This window comes from Panthera tigris, chromosome D4 (assembly GCF_018350195.1).
Source record: "Panthera tigris isolate Pti1 chromosome D4, P.tigris_Pti1_mat1.1, whole genome shotgun sequence".
Taxonomy (NCBI): domain Eukaryota; kingdom Metazoa; phylum Chordata; class Mammalia; order Carnivora; family Felidae; genus Panthera; species Panthera tigris.
In genome coordinates this window covers 84,948,140-84,965,788 of record NC_056672.1, presented here as the reverse complement: position 1 = coordinate 84,965,788, position 17,649 = coordinate 84,948,140, and the positions used below count along the sequence as shown (strand labels likewise).

Here is a 17,649-nt window from a genome sequence, read left to right as displayed (position 1 = left end):
CATTCATCCTGCCTCAAAGGAGCCACTGCTCCAAGTGTGAAGCTTGGCCTTCCCTCCTTTCTATGGCCAAGTCTCCAAAAATGTGCTGTCACTTGCCATTGCCTGTTGAAGGATACGGGTTCTCACACTCCCCGTTCATGGCAGACTGCTTGAGCCTCTCCGGCAGCAGAAGCCCGAAGCCCTGGGCGACCTGACAGCCTCTGTTCAAGAGGGCTCAAGGGAAATGAGCTGGTGAAGTGTGACCTTCCTGCTGAGAGGTGGGGGGGCAGATGCTCTGCCCTTTGGTCCCCACCCTGGTGATGACAGGAGAGAGGAGTCCTCGCACCTGCACAGACTGGGGGCAATCCTGCCCAGATTCTCCACGGACAGCAGGTGGGCAACCACCATCCCTCTCCAGGAATCCAGTTCTGTTTTCTTTTTTAAGTCTTTTTTTATTTTTTTTTTTTTCAAAAAAAATTTTTTTAACGTTTATTTATTTTTGAGACAGAGAGAGACAGAGCATGAACGGGGGAGGGTCAGAGAGAGGGAGACACAGAATCTGAAGCAGGCTCCAGGCTCTGAGCTGTCAGCACAGAGCCCGACGTGGGGCTCGAACTCACGGACCGCGAGATCATGACCTGAGCCGAAGTCGGCAGCTTAACCGACTGAGCCACCCAGGCGCCCCTAAGTCTTTTTTTTTTTTTTAATTTTAAAAAGTTTATTTCTTTTTTAGTAATTTCTACACCCACCATGGGGCTCGAACTCACAACCCTGAGATCAAGAGTTGCATGCTCTTCCAACTTGAGCCAGCCAGCTGCCTCATCCTGGAATCCAGGTCTAATCAGACCCAAAAGCACAGACCGTGGAGACAGGTTCCATTTCTAGAACAAGACTGACCTAGAGTCCAATCTCAACCCTGCCACTAACTTGCTTTGCGACCTCAGGGAGATTACTTCCCTCTGAGTCTGTTTTGTCTTGTGCTCCTGCCCATCCTCCAGCAGTTGTCTCCAGCATCCTCCTCGGGGAACCAATCCCACCAGTAGGTAAGTTTCAGGGAAAGAGCTTCTTCTAAGCACTATATGAATTACTTGTATTGTAGTTAATCGTGGAACATGAAGGAAGACTGAAGCCGTGGTAGGAAAACATCAGAAACTTCGCCTTCTGCCTCTTTTGTGATAATGGGTTGACAGAAGGGTAAGGCTACTAGAAGAATCTGAAAAATATTGTAATCTTTCAGCTTTTAACATTTTTGTGATTTCTCCTACCTGTACAGAATCTCTTAACATTCTTTTAGGCAAACACTCTCTGCTTTTCCCCCTTTTATTCTTTTATGTTGTCTCAAGACCCGAGAACCATGGCCACAAAGCAGATGGGTATGGAGAGCCATAAGAGAGTCCAAGTTGGTTTCAGTCTGGTAATATTTACTGAGCACCTACTGTATATAAGGCACTGCATGGGATACAATAATGGGCAAGACACAACCCCTGCCTTAAAAGAGCTTAAAGTCTAGAGGCGCCTGGGTGGCTCAGCCTGTTAAGTGTCCAGCTTTGGCTCAGGTCATCATCTCAAGGTTTGTGGGTTCAAGCCCCGTGTGAGGCTCTCTGCTGTCAGCATGGAACCTGCTTTGGATCCTCTGTCTCCCTCTCTCTCTGCGCCCCCCCCCACCCCCCGCTCTTGTGTGTGCACACACTCCCTCTCTCTCTCTCTCTCTCAAAAATAAATAAATACTTCTTAAAAAAAGAGTTTAAAGTCTGGTAAAGGAGGTAAGGTAGGAGGTACAGGGTACATCAAAAAAAGCATGACATGATGCAGAATGTAGGCAGGGCCACGAGGAAGTTAAAATATGTGCCATGAGGGTTTAAAAGGAAGGAGAGCCCCCAGCAGCTGGGGGCACACAGATAGGGCTCACAGACTCTTAGGGAGCAAGAATGGGGGCGGGGAGGGGAAGAGGGTGGCAGGGCACTGACCACCAGAGTGCGGTCTCTTGAAGACAATGACCACGTCTTATTTGTCTTCATATGCCTTCACCCTTCCTCCCACGGCCAAGCAACTCAAACAAGAGCTGGCCTTTCTGATGAAGGGTCTGGGGCAAGGGTAGCTGAACTGGAAAGAGAGAGGAGAAGGGTCTGTGCGGAAGTACAGGGACAGACTGAGGCTGAGAGAAAGGAAGTCATCCCAGGTACTGGGGAGTCAGACACAGAACATCCAGCTTCTCACCACTGGAAGCAAAAAGGCAACAGCATAACAAGGGAGCAACGAGAGGTTCTGCACAAGGAGGTGGAGAAAAGAAAAGCCCTTGGTGTAAGATCCAACAGAGAAAACCTCTGAGTTTAACCTGGAGAGAAGGAACCTCTGCATGCATGGCTCACGGGGGATGTCTGATGTCCCAAAAGCCACCCTGCAGCTCCTCAGCCCCACAGACCCCACTTGGCATGAGGTTCCTCTGACCGCACCACCACCCAGATCACCTGCACCAGCGTGCACCTTTCTGTGCCTGTATATTACAGCCCTGCTCAAGAGAGCACATCTGACTACGGTCCATAAGCCAACTTACCAGGAATACATGTGGGGCTTCATAATCCCAGGGCAACAGGATATACCATCCCAGCACGTCTCTTTCCAAACAGTAGCCGCTGTAAAAGTAGGAGGAATAACTACATTTACAACCATGTTCCATATGGTAAGACTTGTTTTTCAAAGCTCAGCAGGTCAGACCAACTATAGTGCTGTAAGATATGGTTTCAGCCTGTTCTTTGAAATGTCAGTTTTTCCCACAGGTCAATATTTTATATCACCATTAGCCTACCAGGTAGCAAAGCCTGTCCCTTGTTCATCAAAATCAACTTAAACTTCTTAAACTTCTCCTTTCCTGTCATGCTTTGGATACATGCTGTGTTAAGCATGCAAGGGTTTGCCCTGGGGAATCACCCCCAAAGAAAAGCATGACTCTATGGGAATGTGCATTCTGGCAGGCCCAAAGCACCAGCCATGGCCTCGGGCACTACCCAGCAGGAAGGGGACTCAGGAGTACCCAGACACAAACACCCCTGCCCTCTGAGCACCCTGCTGTTGAAAAGAGTGTTCATACGAGGAAGGGAGCGGCCGGCATGTCCCGACACAGAGACGGCCTCTTGGCAGCCCGCTGGTACAGACAAGTATCCTGCATAGGGTGCCTGCAAAGGCCCCCGTCACTGGTTTCTGTCCTCCACAGCACCCCCCCCTCCCACCTCACTCCACACCCAGGAGGGCAACCGCACCACCTCCTTCACTGAGGAGAGTTGACTTCAGCTCCCTTGGGTCCCTCCCTTAGCCTAAATGTTTCTGTATCTTCTCCTGGTCCTCTGCTCCCACCTCTGAGAAAGAGGCAGTTGCCAGAGATCCAGGGCCAACCACTGGCCTGGGCTCGGGGCTAAGACACCTCTCCCTGGCAACCCCAATCTCTTCCACTCTCTTGGTCTTACCCTCTACCTGAGAACACCTGCAGTCCTCCCCAGTCTTCAAAAGAGCTCTGACCCTTGAACTCCAGGCTGCTTCCCATCAGACACCCCAACTTCCTCAGTACCGCACCCTCTCACTACCACCCGCCTGGAAACACTCTACCTGACGAGTGGGGCTGCTCCCTCCCAGGCCACCAAGACCTCCCAACTGCAGAGACTAGTGACCTCAGGTTCTCCCACCTCTTGGTTCACTGGTCCCTCTTTCTGGAAACTCAGCTATCGGCCCCTAATAACGACTTTGTGGCTCTGTCTCCGCCCATCCCGTTAGCCTCTCTAGCCTCCTCTGCTGGCTCCTTTCTTCTGCTGACCCCTTCCTTTTGTCCTCTCACCTTTCAGAGCTTCCCCTCAGCCCCTCCCCCCGGAGATCTGGCGTCTGCCTCCCTCTCCAGCCCACCACCGCCCTGCTATGTCTCACGCTTCATGCTCCAGCAACAGGGAAACCAACCCAAACACAGACACCCACTGAACTGCTGGAGGCTCACCCACTGGCCCACCTGCTTCCCACCTGCTTCCAGCAGCCAGGCTGCGCTCAGGCGGCCCCCTTGCTGCCACCCTGAGCCACACGGCTCACCAAACCTTCTGATCCTTCACTACCGACAGCTGAGAAATATTAAGCGAACACCTCTAACGTACGTATATTTATCTGTACATTAACTACACATTCTAATGTACCGATGTGTTATACATATTATAAAACAAATACAATGATCAAAGCAATAAAGATGAAATAAATAGGCTAAGCCAATGACTTTATTTTATTCATCAACAATACAAAAAACTTTCATTCTCATGATTAATAATAGCTTTAATAAGAGCAATGTGACTGATATGCTTCCCTTTTCTCAGTGTTTTAAGTACACTTTTTACAGATGTGCAACATACACACAGAAAAGGGCACAATTATAAGTGCACAGGTTAAAGAATTCTCACGAAGTGGGTATATCCATGTAGCCAGCACCCAGAAAGAGAGACCAAACATCACCAGCACCCCCAGAAACCCACTGCACCCCCTTCTATCACTACCTACCGCCCAAGGGTAGCCATCCTCGTGGACAAGATGTCACAAAGTAAGTATCGCAATTCCTTTTAAAGATGAGAGTGAGGGGCGCCTGGGGGCTCAGGTGATTGAGTGTCTGACTTGACTTTGGCTCAGGTCATGATCTCATGGTTCTTGAGATCGAGCCCTGTGTCAGGCTCCATGCTCGGTGTGGAGCCTGCTTAAGATTCTCTTTCTCTCCCTCTGCCCCTCTCCCCCACTCACACTCTCTCTCTTTCTCTCACAGAAAAAAGAAAAAAAAAAAAACTTCAAAAGATGAGGATGAGGAAACTGAAATTAAGCACCTCTCTCAAGCTCGCAAACCTAAGGTGAGTCAGAGCAGGACCCCAGGTCTTTGGACTTCAGTGTTTCAGTGTTCTGTTTCTATTTGCAGAGAAATACTGTTTCCAACATAAACACCCTCACAAGAGGCTAAAACACTTAATAAAAGAACATGCTTGTGGACTCTGCCCATCCCAAAACACAACTCATGACAGAAGAGAAGAATAAAATGGTCTATTGATCCAACTTTGAGACAGACACACAGAAAGTCTGGACAAATGTACCCCAAGTGTTAAGAATAAGATAATGGCTGATAAAATCTTTCCATTTGTAACAACATGGATGGACCTAGAGGGTGAAATAAGTCAGACAGAGAACAAAAATACGGTATGATTTTATATATGGAAACTTAAAACAAAACAAAAAACAGATTCTTAAATACAAAGAACAAACTGGTGGTTGCCAGAGCAGAGATGGGTGGGGAGATGGTGAAACAGGTGAAGGGATTAAGAGGAACAAACTTCTAGTTATAAAATAAATAAGTCTGGGGCGCCTGGGTGGCTCAGTCAGTTAAGCATCCGACTTCAGCTCAGGTCACGATCCCACAGTTTGTGAGTTCGAGCCCCTCATCGGGCTCTGTGCTGACAGCTCAAAGCCTGGAGCCTGCTTTGGATTCTGTGTCTCCTTCTCTCTCTGCCCCTCCCCAACCTGTGCTCTGTCTCCCTCTCTCCCTCTCTCTCTCTTTCTCTCTCTCTCTCTCTCTCTCTCTCTCAAAAATAAATGTGAAACAAATTTTTTTAATAAAAAATAAAATAAATAAAAATAAATAAGTCAACACCAAAAATTAAAAGCATTTGTACAGGGGTGCCTAGATGGCTCAGTTGGTTAAGCGTCTGACTCTTGGTTTCAGCTCAGGTCATGATCTCACGTTTTGTGAGTTCGAGCCCCACATTGGGCTCTATGCTGACAACGTGGAGCCTGCTTGGGATTCTCTCTCTCCCTCCTGTCTGCCCCTCCCCCACTTGCTCATGCTCTTTCTGTCTCTCTCTCTCTCCCTCAAAATTAATAAACAGACTTTAAAATAAATAAATAAATAAAAGCATTTGTACAGCAAAGGAAACCATCAAAAAACAAAAAGGCAACCTAGTGAATGGGAGAAGATATTTGCAAATGACATATCCAATAAGAGGTTAATATGCAAAACATATAAATAATTTACACAACTCAACACCAAAAAGATGCCAAATAATCTGACTTTTAAATGGGCAAGGGCTCTGAATATTTTTCTAAAGAAAATATGCAAATGGCTTACAGACACGTAAAAGATGCTCAACATCACTCATCATCAGGGAAACGCAAATCAAACCACAATGAGGTATCACCTCACACCAGTCAGAATGGCTAGCATCAAGAAGACAGGAAACGACAAGTGTTAGTGAGGATGAGGAGAAAAGGAAACCTTCGTGCACTGTTGATATGAGTATAAATTGGTGCAACCCCTGTGGAAAATAGTATGGACGTTCCTCAAACAATTAAAAATAGAACTACCCTATGATCCAGTAATTCCAGTACTGGGTAACTGCCCAAAGAAAACAAAAACACTAATTGGAAAAGATACATGCACCTGTATGTTTATTGCAGCATTATTTACAACAGCCAAGATATGGAAGCAGCCCAAGTGTCCACTGACAGAGGAGTGGATAAAGAAGACATGGTAGGCATATATACACAATGGAATATTATTCATCCATAAAAAAGAATGGGATCTTACTATCCGTGACAATATGGATGGTCCTAGAGGCTATTATGCTAAGTGAAATTAGACAGAGAAAGACAAATACCATATAATTTCGCTTCCATGAAGAACCTAAAAAACAAAACAAAAAGCTAGATTCTTAAATACAGAAAACTGGTGGTTGCCAGAGGGGAAGAGGATGGGTGATGAGCAAAAGGGGATTAAGAGGTACAAAGTATTGTACCAGTATTAAGTTAAGTCGCGGAGACGAAAAGTACAGCATAGGGAATACAGTCAATAATATTGTCATGGTAGTGTATTGTGACAGATGGTAATTACATTTATCGTGATGAGCACTGAATAATGCATAGAATTGTCCAGCCACAAATCACTATGTTGTACACCTGAAGCTCATATAACACTGTATGGCAAATATACTTCAACAATAAAAAAAAAAAGGAAAACGATAAAAAGAGATGATGGCTTTTTTTTTTGGGGGGGGGGGACATCTATCTTTATTTTCTTACTTTTCCATAATTAGCATTTAATAATCAGGAAAAGAACTACTTTTTAATCGAGATATAATTTACATACCATAAAATGGACCCTTTTACACTAGAACTCAGCAGGTTTTAGCATATTCACTAAGTTGCACAGTCATCTCCACTAATTCCAGAGCATTTTCATCAGCCCCAAAAGAAACCCTGTCCCATTAGCACGCACTCCTGTGCCCCATCTCCCTGGCGGCCACCAATCTACTTTCTGTGTCTATGGGTTTGCTTCTTCTAGACATTTCATAAAAACAGAATCATGCAGTATGTGGCCTTTGGTGTCTGGTTTCTCTCACTTAGAATGTTTTCAAGGTTCATCCATGTTGTACTAAGAATCAGTACTTCATTCTTCTTTATAGCTAAATAATACTCCATTATATGGATGTACCACATTTTGTTTATCCATTCATCACCTGATGGATATTTGGGTTGTTTTTATTTTGGGCTATTATGAGTAACACTTCTACTGCTACGAACATGCATGTACAACTTCTGGTGTAAGCATTTGCTTTCAATTCTCCCAGGTATATACCTAGGAAAGGAATTAAGTCATGTGGTAATTTGGTATTTCATTTTTTGAGACACTGACATATTGTTTTCCAAAGAGTATGCACCATTTTACATTCCCACCAGCAATATGCCCTCCTGCAGAATGAAGGTACCAAGCAAATCTCTCCAGGGTGGTTCGAAAAGATGATGTCCAGAGGAATCAGCAAAAAAGTGGCCCCAGGTACACTGCACACCTGCACAGCATTTTATTAGCTAGAAAACACATGTTCAGGCAGACTGGATGGCATGGAGCTTGCTTTCAAATCTCTTACCCCTCATACGTGTACAGTTCTTTAGAGTGGAGAGTGTGTTCACATGCATGATCCCTAGTTTAACCAGGAACTCCTGCTTTCTCTGTTAATTATGGTTTCATGTTCTGTCTTCTCTCCATCATTTCATTTGTATTATATTTTATGTCATAATCAGAACAACTACTTTGAAATCATCTGATACTTGAATGGTCCCACTCCCACTGCCAACCCTTTCCTATGACTTGCCCATGGATGGTCTGTTATTCTAACTCATCTCTCAGTGATGGGAGCATGCCTTCCAATGATTTCCCCCTGCCCCCGGAGTGGTGCATGGTTGTAGCAAAAGCTACACACAAGGTGTGTCCTTATACGACTGGAAAGAATTTCCGTTACCACCAAATGTGAACTAAAACTGGGCTGAGAATTCTTTTTTTTTTTTTTTTTTTTGGTCACAACCTTTTCCCTCAAAACTTGACAGGTACTGTCCCATTGCCCCCTGGCACCTATGCTGTAGGTAAGCCTGAGCCTCGCTAATTTTTTTTTTCTTTGATTTAAAGGTTCCTTCTGCCAGGATGGTAATGGTATCCTCTCCTAATTTTGGCTAATTTTGCCTGGCTCACGATGAGCCCTTCTAATCTACAGATTCAGGTCCCTCTTCAGAAAAATTGAGGCTTCCTTCTATGCTGTTTGTTCTGGTCTCCAGGCTGGTTCGTCATCCACACCTCGGGGTCTCCTCTGTGGCTTTCTTGTCCCTTCTGAGCACGGCAATGTGCCTCCTCCTGACCCCTTGACATACCGCGGTGCCACAGTCTCAAATGCTGGCATCATGCGCTTCATTTCCTTCTGTACCTTAAGTCCGCAAGCTGCTTTCTCATCTCTGTCTGTTGACTCATCATCTCACTTTCCACAGCATCTCTAACTTCTCAGGGAGGACAAAGGCAACCTCTGAAGCTGGGAAACCTTCTGTCCAAAGCTTGCTCCTCCTCTGTTTCTTGCACACCTCACTGACTTCCCTTGACACCACTGATCTTCTCAGTGCATCCCCTCCAGTGTTCCTTCTTCCATTCGTTCATCCTTAAATGAGGACACGTGAGACCTGGTCTGGTATTTACCCAAAATTTGCACACATATTCCCTTGGTCTCCTCTCTACTCACCCTAACGGATTCAAGGTTCCTTGGGCAGGGTTGTGGGTGAAGGCCCAGCACTGCATCTGGCACTCATCAACTGGGACCACTCTTTAGTAATTGTCTTCTCTTGCCTCAGTTTCCTCTTCTATAAAACTGGATAGTAGTTGAGCTCATCTTTCAACACCCTTTAGCTCTACATTTTTATGGTACTCATAACACATCATACAGATTTAAAAGTTTCATTAGTTTGGAACCAATTATCAAGGACTTTGCTCAACATATGTAAGAACAAGTAATAACCTGTTTCTTAAGAAAAACTCACTGTACTTTATTTCAAGTTAAGCAAACCACAAATATTAAGTTCAGAGAAATAGGCTTCATTTGATTATATATAAGAAAAAGGAGAATTATAAATATTTACCAAAAGCTAGCAGAGTACACGGCCCAGGGAGGTACTGGGTATGAGATGCATACAAGAAAAAATAAAACAGGAAATGTATACAAGAAGGCAGAAGTTTGGTGCCTGGGTGGCTCAGTTGGTTAAGCAACTGACTTCGGCTCAGGTCATGATCTCACAGTTTGTGAGTTCAAGCCCCACACTGGGCTTCCTGTTGTCAGTGCAGAGCCTGCTTCGGATTCTCTGTCTCCCTCTGTCTGTCTGTCTGTCTCTCTCTCTCTCTCTCTCTCTCTCAAATTAATTAATTAATTAATTAATTAAACATTAAAAAAACTTTAAAAAGAAGGCAAGAGCTACACACAAGCAATTGAGAATCAGCCTTTCTCTTCCTGTCAGGCTGCCCAGCCCCCCCACCAATTCCATAACCTTCAGTCTTGTCTAAACACTGGAAACCAGGTGGGAACACTGTAACAATCATGTCATCGCTGGACCTGTCTTTTCAGAGACATAAGGGATAATGACACTGATCAAGAGCTTCCCATTGGCACACACATTATCCCAATTAATCCTGGCAAGCACCTGTTAGGGCACTCACTCCTCCATGGTCTCTGGCACTCCAACATGTCCCGTTGGGCAGGCCAAGAATGCAACCTCTGACCAGCCTTTACCCAGGCCACTTTTCAAGGTTGTGCTTGCAGTGGGCAGCTTTGAGGGATGAGACAATGTCTCCCTCAGGGCTGAAAAGCAAGCTTGCTTACTGCCTGCTATAAAGCACCCGGTGGCCCCAGCACAGTGTTTCTCAGCTCTGACACAGAAGCACAGCCTCCATCTGGGCCCATGGCATCACCCCCATGGAATGTGGGAGAAGGGAAATGGACACACACGCTAATGTTTATGCTAGCAATAAAGTCCTTTGCCTCTGACTCAGGCATTACACATACAAAAAGTTAGGAAAAAAGAAAGAAAGAAGGAAAGTAGACAGGGGAAGTTCTCCCTCCTAACTCGCCGCAACCTGAATCCTGTAACCCACCTCTCCTAGATCCCATAACAGAGCTCAGTATACATCCTCCCATCTTTAACTCCAGGTTTTGTTCTTGAACTCAAACTCATCTGGAGTCTCCACTGCTGTTTGGGGTCAAGCTTAGCAATTCCTTCTGGCATTGAAAGCCAAATGTCCCAACAATGTAATAACCATTCCTTCCCTTGCTATTGTGTAACTCCTGATGGCTCATGAATTAGGGTCCTGTGCATGTTAGCAAAGAAATCATTTCTTTTCCAGGAATCTGTTTTCCTGCTCTTACCCAAGAGCCATATGGAATTAATAAATTACTGCTTTATAATAAGTTATGAAGGTTCAATCATTCATAGGCCATATATATGAGGCTGATCTCAACTACTTTGAGACTCCAAATATTTTAAATGGGGCCAATAATGGTGATGCTGGCCCCCAATAACCATCCTCCTCTCCTTCTTTAGTAACAGAAATTCTGGTTTGTAGGTGGACACATGGCTTCCCTGAATAGAGATTACATTTCCCAACCTCCCTTACTGCTAGGAGTGGCCATATGACCAAGATCAGGCCAATGAGATGCAAGAAATGTCATGCACAAATTCTGGGAAGTGGCCCTCAAAGGCTGGAATGCAGATGCAAAAGCTAGAGCTCCAGCAGCCATTTCAGGCCTTGAAGTGACCTCAGACTTGGAAGTCATTCCCAAGATAGCCTCATGATGGAACAACAAGATAGAAGGAACCTGAGTCTCTGACCATGTAGGCTCTATACCTACCCTGAGCTGATTATCTCTTGACTTCTCACACATGAGAAGTTTCTATCTTATTTATGTCTTTGTTATTTTAGTTTTCTGTCACTTATACTCCAAACTACAAAAATGGCTCCCTCATAAGGAGAGAGATAAATGTTATATGAGAATATGTATCACGAAAGATATCCAATAGATGTCAATTTTTATATTCCCCCAACTAAGGGTCTAGCACTATTTTTACACATAGCAGACAAACTCAAACATTTGTTGAAATGAACAGGAATCTAGAAGAATGACGGCCATTTCTGTGCCCTAAAATTTTTTTAATGTTTTTACCAATTTCTTTTTCCAGATAAATATCACTATTTTATCAAGTTTTGTAGACTATCTCATTGGAATTGCCAACATTTGGAGATGTGGCATTGTCACTATTACTATGTGTAGACTTCCCTGGAAAGAGCCAGAAGTTGATTGCTTGATCAACTGATTGATTTTCATCTTATCCATTCAGGAAACATTTTCCCCCCATGCCCTCAAAAAAACATTTAATAAGAGGCTACTCAGTAACAAGCCTCATCATAAAAATGAGACTTTGGCATTAACAACCAAACACTAGGTAAATAATCCGTAATGCCACCTCCCCCAATATCCACCAAAATACTCAGAAAGATAGAAGAGGTGATACACATCTATACCATCACTAAAGACTAAGGCCAATGTGCTATTTGGTCCTTATCACCTCCAATTATTGATCCAGGATCAACAGCTGAGCCTATTATTGCTGAAGTCCTTTACATCATACGTGTGCTACATTGGTGGGGTTTAGTCCAGTGGAGAAATCAGCAGAGGTATTCATGCAAGGATCATATTATCATCAGCAGCATTACTACTGTTATTTACTGAACCATTACTCTGTGATAGACACTTTGTCAAGCACCTTCTCTGTACTAATATACCACTGAGTTCTTATAAAAATTCTCTAAGATGGGTATTGCTATCACACCCATTTAACGTGAGAAAACTCACCCTAGCAAGTGAGGTCCCAGGAGGTCAGGTGACCTACCCAAGGACACTGTCAATAAAAGTATCTTCACTGGCTGTGGTAGTGAGTCTTTAGGCAAAGGCAGGATTTGAACCCAGTTCAGTCAGCCCCATTTTCGGAACCACTTCTCTGTGTTCCATCCCACAAGAGCTGAACAGCGTTTTATGTTCTGTACTGGTACACGTACTCCCATCCACTCATCTGCTCCCTTCTCTTTGCTAAACATTGAGGTTTTTCAACCGATGAACATTAATCCTTTTTCTTTCTCCTTTTGTGAGAGGCAAATGGCTTCATATCAGGGTGGTGGGCCCTGATATCAAGGACAGCTACTCACCTCCAATTATCCCTGATCCTTTCTCACCGCTCTTCAGCTGTGGTTTTCAGCACCAGGGCCAGTGCCAACTAGGTCTCCGCCTCTGCCCTACACTCCTAGGTTTTGGGGTCAGGGTATTACTTAAAGATGCATGTGGCATCACACATCAGATTCTCGTTGGCTCCTCACTGGGTTCTGTAAGCTGATCTCTGTCAGGCATTTAAGCCTACCAGGGGGGTGGACTTCCACTTTTGTCAATTTAGGACACCCTTCATGAGCAGTCTGGGTAAATCTCATGTACACTAACTCTAAGACCCATCTGTAAGTTCTGAAAGTTGTACACCAGGCTCTGACCTGCTGCCCAAGCTCAGGACACACAGGAGACCGAGAATGCACAACTCCAGTCACAGGGCTCCCACATCACTTTAGTCCAGTCTGCACGGTTTTGTCATCTTCCTGGACTTCCTCGCACAGCTCTGACAGCTCCCGATCCTGGGATCTAGACAAACACCCTTCCCACTGAGGCTGAAGACCTGTCCTGAACCTCAGAACACTGGATGAGGCCCCGACTTTCCTGCTTCAGGAACCAGAGATGTCAAACCAAAAGAGCAGCAGTAGCAGGCATGGTGCACTGCCTGAGGAGGTCTCAGGGAAGATGAAGGGTTGAGACACTGGCCGCGGCCAAGAGCCTCTCTCGGTCTTTTGCACACAGAAGCAAAAGGAACTAATGTTGGACTGTCTCCAACATTAGTGAAAATAAAAGTGTCAGCAGGAAGCCTGGGGCACCCAGCTTCAGGGGCAGGGGCAGAGGCCCTGCAGACAGCGAGCTGGAGGGGATGCCCCAGCCACCAGCCTCCACACCATTATCTTCCTAGGTTACTACTTTCTCACTGACCCTCCTCCAGCTCCTTCTCTGACTCTTCTATGTGCTCCATCCCTCGCACTGGTGCTCCCCAGCACTCCAGCCAGGATCCCGTGCCCACTATGCAGAAACTTCCTGGGTGACCCACCCCTCTCCTATCACTTTGGGCCAGCTATACAAGGATGACCCCAAGTCTCTCTCTCTTAGCCAGCAGGGTATTGGAGCCACCTGTGAAGGCTCCACAACATACAGATGACCAGTCTCTCTCCCCCAAACACCACTGAGGATCCTGATGCTCCAAAGACTGAGGACCACTGCTCTGGCCCAGATCTTTCTCTGAGCTCCAGGCAAGCAGGCCAGCTGCCAAAACGCTGTCCCACAGGCCTCCCAAACTCAGCTTGGCTGTTGCCAACACTGAATTCACTACTTCCTCCTCCTCAACCCAATACCCCTGTCTTGTTCCTTATCTCTGCGACTGGCCCAGCCCTGAATATCACTAAAGTGAGAAACCCTGATACTGCCCTCCCATCCACTAAATCTGCAAGAAAGGAGGCCTCTTCCTCAGCTTCTCCCAAACCTGCCTCCTCCTCTCCATCCCCATGGCCAAGTTCAGGGGCAAGAGCCCTGCACTCATCTCCCCCACACCATCCTCTGCACCAGGGTCACAACCAGCAGTGTTTTCCTCCTCCCATAACTCTGGAACGGAACTCCACTGGCCACAGGACACCATCTGAACTCCCAAGCACTGCCTTCGAGTCCCTCTGAGAACTGACCCTGAACCACACCTCTGACCTCATCTCCTGCCAGCGTCTCCTCCCTGTGTTCATGAGCTTCACCCTCCAGCAATGCCAGGCAGCTCACCACTCCTGACACACAGTATGTTCTTTCCTGCTTCTGTTACTCTGCAGTCTGTGTCCTCTGCCCGTGTCCCTTTTTGCCTGGGAAACTGAAAATCCATCTTTAAGATCCTGTGAGTCTGGTTCCATCCCACAAGCTCCCATTTCTACTGCTTGCCATCCCTGACCCAGCATCGCCACTCTCATCTATTTACTCCTGTGTGTCAGGTCCGTGGGCTCCTGAGGGCAAAGCCTGCGGTGCCAAACCCAGGTGCGAGCTCAGGAAATGTGGAATGAAAACCACTAATGAGATCAAAAAGCAAAGAAAGCAACCAATCTTGAAGGCAATAAAAATAAACCCAACTGCTATCTTGGAAACCATGGCAGGTATTGTTTCGGTAATAGACGCTTTCGGTGATAGATGGGAATTATGTAAAACAAGAGTCAGCAAGAGCCTGTCGGGGATGCCTGCACAGGTCAAGAAAACAGCACCGGGACCACCAACCACCAGGGTGTGAACGCTACAGAGTTTCCCTCGCAACTCAGTACTCCAGCCACACTGGCTCTCTGTTAACGTCTGGAATTCGCCATGCCCTTGTCCCAACTGGAACCATGACCATGCAGCTGCCACCTGTTCACCTGGTCAAGTCCAACTCATCTTTTCTGTGGAAAGTTGCTCTGGCCTTCCCAGCAGGTAGAGCTGCCCTGTTTACAGTCAGCAGGCACCTTGTACTCCTCCTCTGTAGCCATCTTCAGTGCTTCAGTTAATGTTTTCTATGCTCGTTATTGTTTTTGTACTTATTTTTATACTTCTTTAACTTTGCTGCTAGATTATGAGTTAAAAGACAGCAAGGACCAGATTCATCTTTTTTTCTGTACTGTGGCCCCACACTCAGCAGGCCCTGAACAGAACTGGATGGATTATGGATGGATGGATGGATGGATGGATGGATGGACGGACGGACAGACAGATGGACTGACAGGCAGGTAGGTCTAAAAGACAGGCAAGAACAAGGAATAAGGCTGCCTTTCATTGCTGGTACAATAGTTCCACATCATCCAGCTCTCTTTACTCTGACTCGACCCTCACAAAGCAATCTCAGATTTTAAAACTGGGGCTTTTTGAGGTGCCTGGGCGACTCAGTCGGTTGAGCACCCGATTGCGGCTCAAGTCATGATCTCACAGTTCGTGAGTTCAAGCCCTGCGTCAGGCTCTCTGCTGTCAATGCAAAGCCCGCTTCGTATCCTCTTTCCCTCCCTCTCTCTGCCCCTCCCCTGCTCGCTCGCTCGCTCTCTCAAAAATAAACATTTAATATAAATAAAATAAGATAAGATAAAAATAAATCTGGGGCTTTCCTAGTGAAGAAAGGACACATACACACCAGGGATATTCCTGTTTATTTGGAAAGCAGGTGTCAGAACAAACTGACACACTTGCATTCTGGCTGCATATCCGGTGATTTTTCTGTAATTCCAGGCTGCTGTCTCTGTTCCAAAAGGATATTGGCTATATTTATAAAACTAGGTTCCAAGAATCTCTCAGCCTTTAAGAAGCCCCCTAAGATCATGATGAAGCTCCCTAAGATCAATATGCATATTGCCACCAGACCCCAGAGATGCACACGAAGTCAGTCGGGACTTAGTTCCTCTGACTCAACAAAGGACCTCAATGCAGAGGTTTTCATCAGAGGTAAATGCTTCTTCATGAACATGGTCTATGTGCAACGTTTTATGTCCTGCAGGAAGTTGTTACGAAATGCAATGTACAAATGGATGTGCTAAAGTCCATAGGATTTGCTGGGTGGAGAATCAGGACAGGAGTATGAAACCCTGGCAAAGTCCCACCCTCAGCAGTGGGAAGAGTGGACTCCGTGCCCTTTAACTTTCAGGACAGACTGACACCACATCTGATGAGTGCAAAGTTCACAACAGTGCTCATTGCAAAAGAGCCCTGTAGCAGGTATGCCCAGAGAGAAAGTAGAGAAATAAGCTAACTAGAGCAACCTGGCAGGTTTGAAAACAGCAAGAGAATGCTGTCTATCAATCATCAAAATCTTATCTAAAAGATTCTAATCTTCTAATCTTATCAAAAAGCTTCCCAACAAGAACAAATTCTAATCTTAGTTGTCAACCCATCAGCACATGCATTAGTAACTACTGTACTTTACAAGGAAGATCAGGGTTTCCTAGTCCCTAGAATGAAAACAGACCTTAAAACCCTCACTGCAAATTGCACTCCTTAAGTTCCATTATCAGGAAATTAAAATAACTAAAACTAAGAGAAACTATCACAAGTACCTTTTTCAATGAACACGTTTCCTTATCTCACCTATGACTCTTCCAATGTCAGAAACCACACCTTGAGGCAGCACAGGGTGCAAGAAAAGACAACGGAGGAGCCCTCGGTTTCTCCCACAGCTACATCTTGGGCAACTTGCTTGGCCTCTCTGAGCTTCCACTTTCTCCCATGCACCTCAAAGACTGCCTTGTAAGAACCAAGACGACCCTGAAAAAACAGGTGTCAAGAGACTTTGTAAAGTGTTGAGATATTTCATAATGAAGGGACCTCAGATCCAACGTTCTCATTTCATAGATTCAAATCAGTTGACACTCACCATTTACTTCGTGTATTCATTCAACAAACACTTATGGGGTACCTGCTATGTGCCAGATGCTATGACAGGCCCTAAAGACCCAATGGTGAGCAAAACAGCCCTAGTCCAGGATCTGAAAGCACTACGGGAGACAGACATCACCAACAACTGCACGACAAAGCATATTGTTACACCCAGCAGGCCATGCTTGGGATCTGGTCTTTTTTCTAAGGGAGGTCAGAAGCCACTGAAGGGTTTTAAGCAGAGAACCACACACAACTCATTCTGGCTGCCTTGTACGAGCCCTGGGCTAGGCCCAGGATATGGCAAGAACAAATGCAGGCTCTTACTCTACAACATCGGCTGGCAGGGAGGGGGGCGGGGGTGGTGTTCACCAGGAAGTCCTCATTAGTCACAGAGTGCTATGACACACTACAGGAGGGTGTTGTGGGAGCGTGTGGGGGGAACAGTCTAGAAATGCTAGTGGGCCGAAAGTGTTGGGAGATATGGTGCCCAGAGGAAAAACAAATCAAAACACAGCTACAGAAAGGACACGCAATAAAAAATACCTCAAAATGGTCAAAGTCACCGATTCCACGTAACAAACTTCGGTGCCACAAAAAGAGACACAGCATATTCTCCTGAATTTCTTAACTTGTTTTCCATAAATATTTAATTACTGAGAAATGTATCAAAAGCACAGATTTCTCTTGACCTAATTATCAAGCTTATACAAGAGTGGGTGAGAATTATTATAGCCAATAAACATGAATTTAATTATACTCATCAGTCTTTCTTTCATCTCTACAAAGAGAAGATGATTTTCAAAGACATCTT

General features: G+C 45.6%; 1 protein-coding gene across 8 annotated transcripts in view; it reads right to left on the bottom strand.

The window, feature by feature from the left end:
• RALGPS1 (Ral GEF with PH domain and SH3 binding motif 1) overlaps nt 1–17,649 on the bottom strand; it is a 268,245-nt gene that overhangs the window by 242,428 nt on the left and 8,168 nt on the right. For 7 of the 8 annotated variants that reach the window (XM_042965073.1, XM_042965076.1, XM_042965077.1 and 4 more), the window contains exon 2: nt 2,534–2,612. The exons of the other annotated variant lie outside the window; for it this stretch is intronic. The gene's annotated coding sequence lies outside the window, so the exon portion shown is untranslated. The remainder of the gene's footprint in view (nt 1–2,533; nt 2,613–17,649) is intronic. 8 annotated transcript variants of the gene reach the window in all.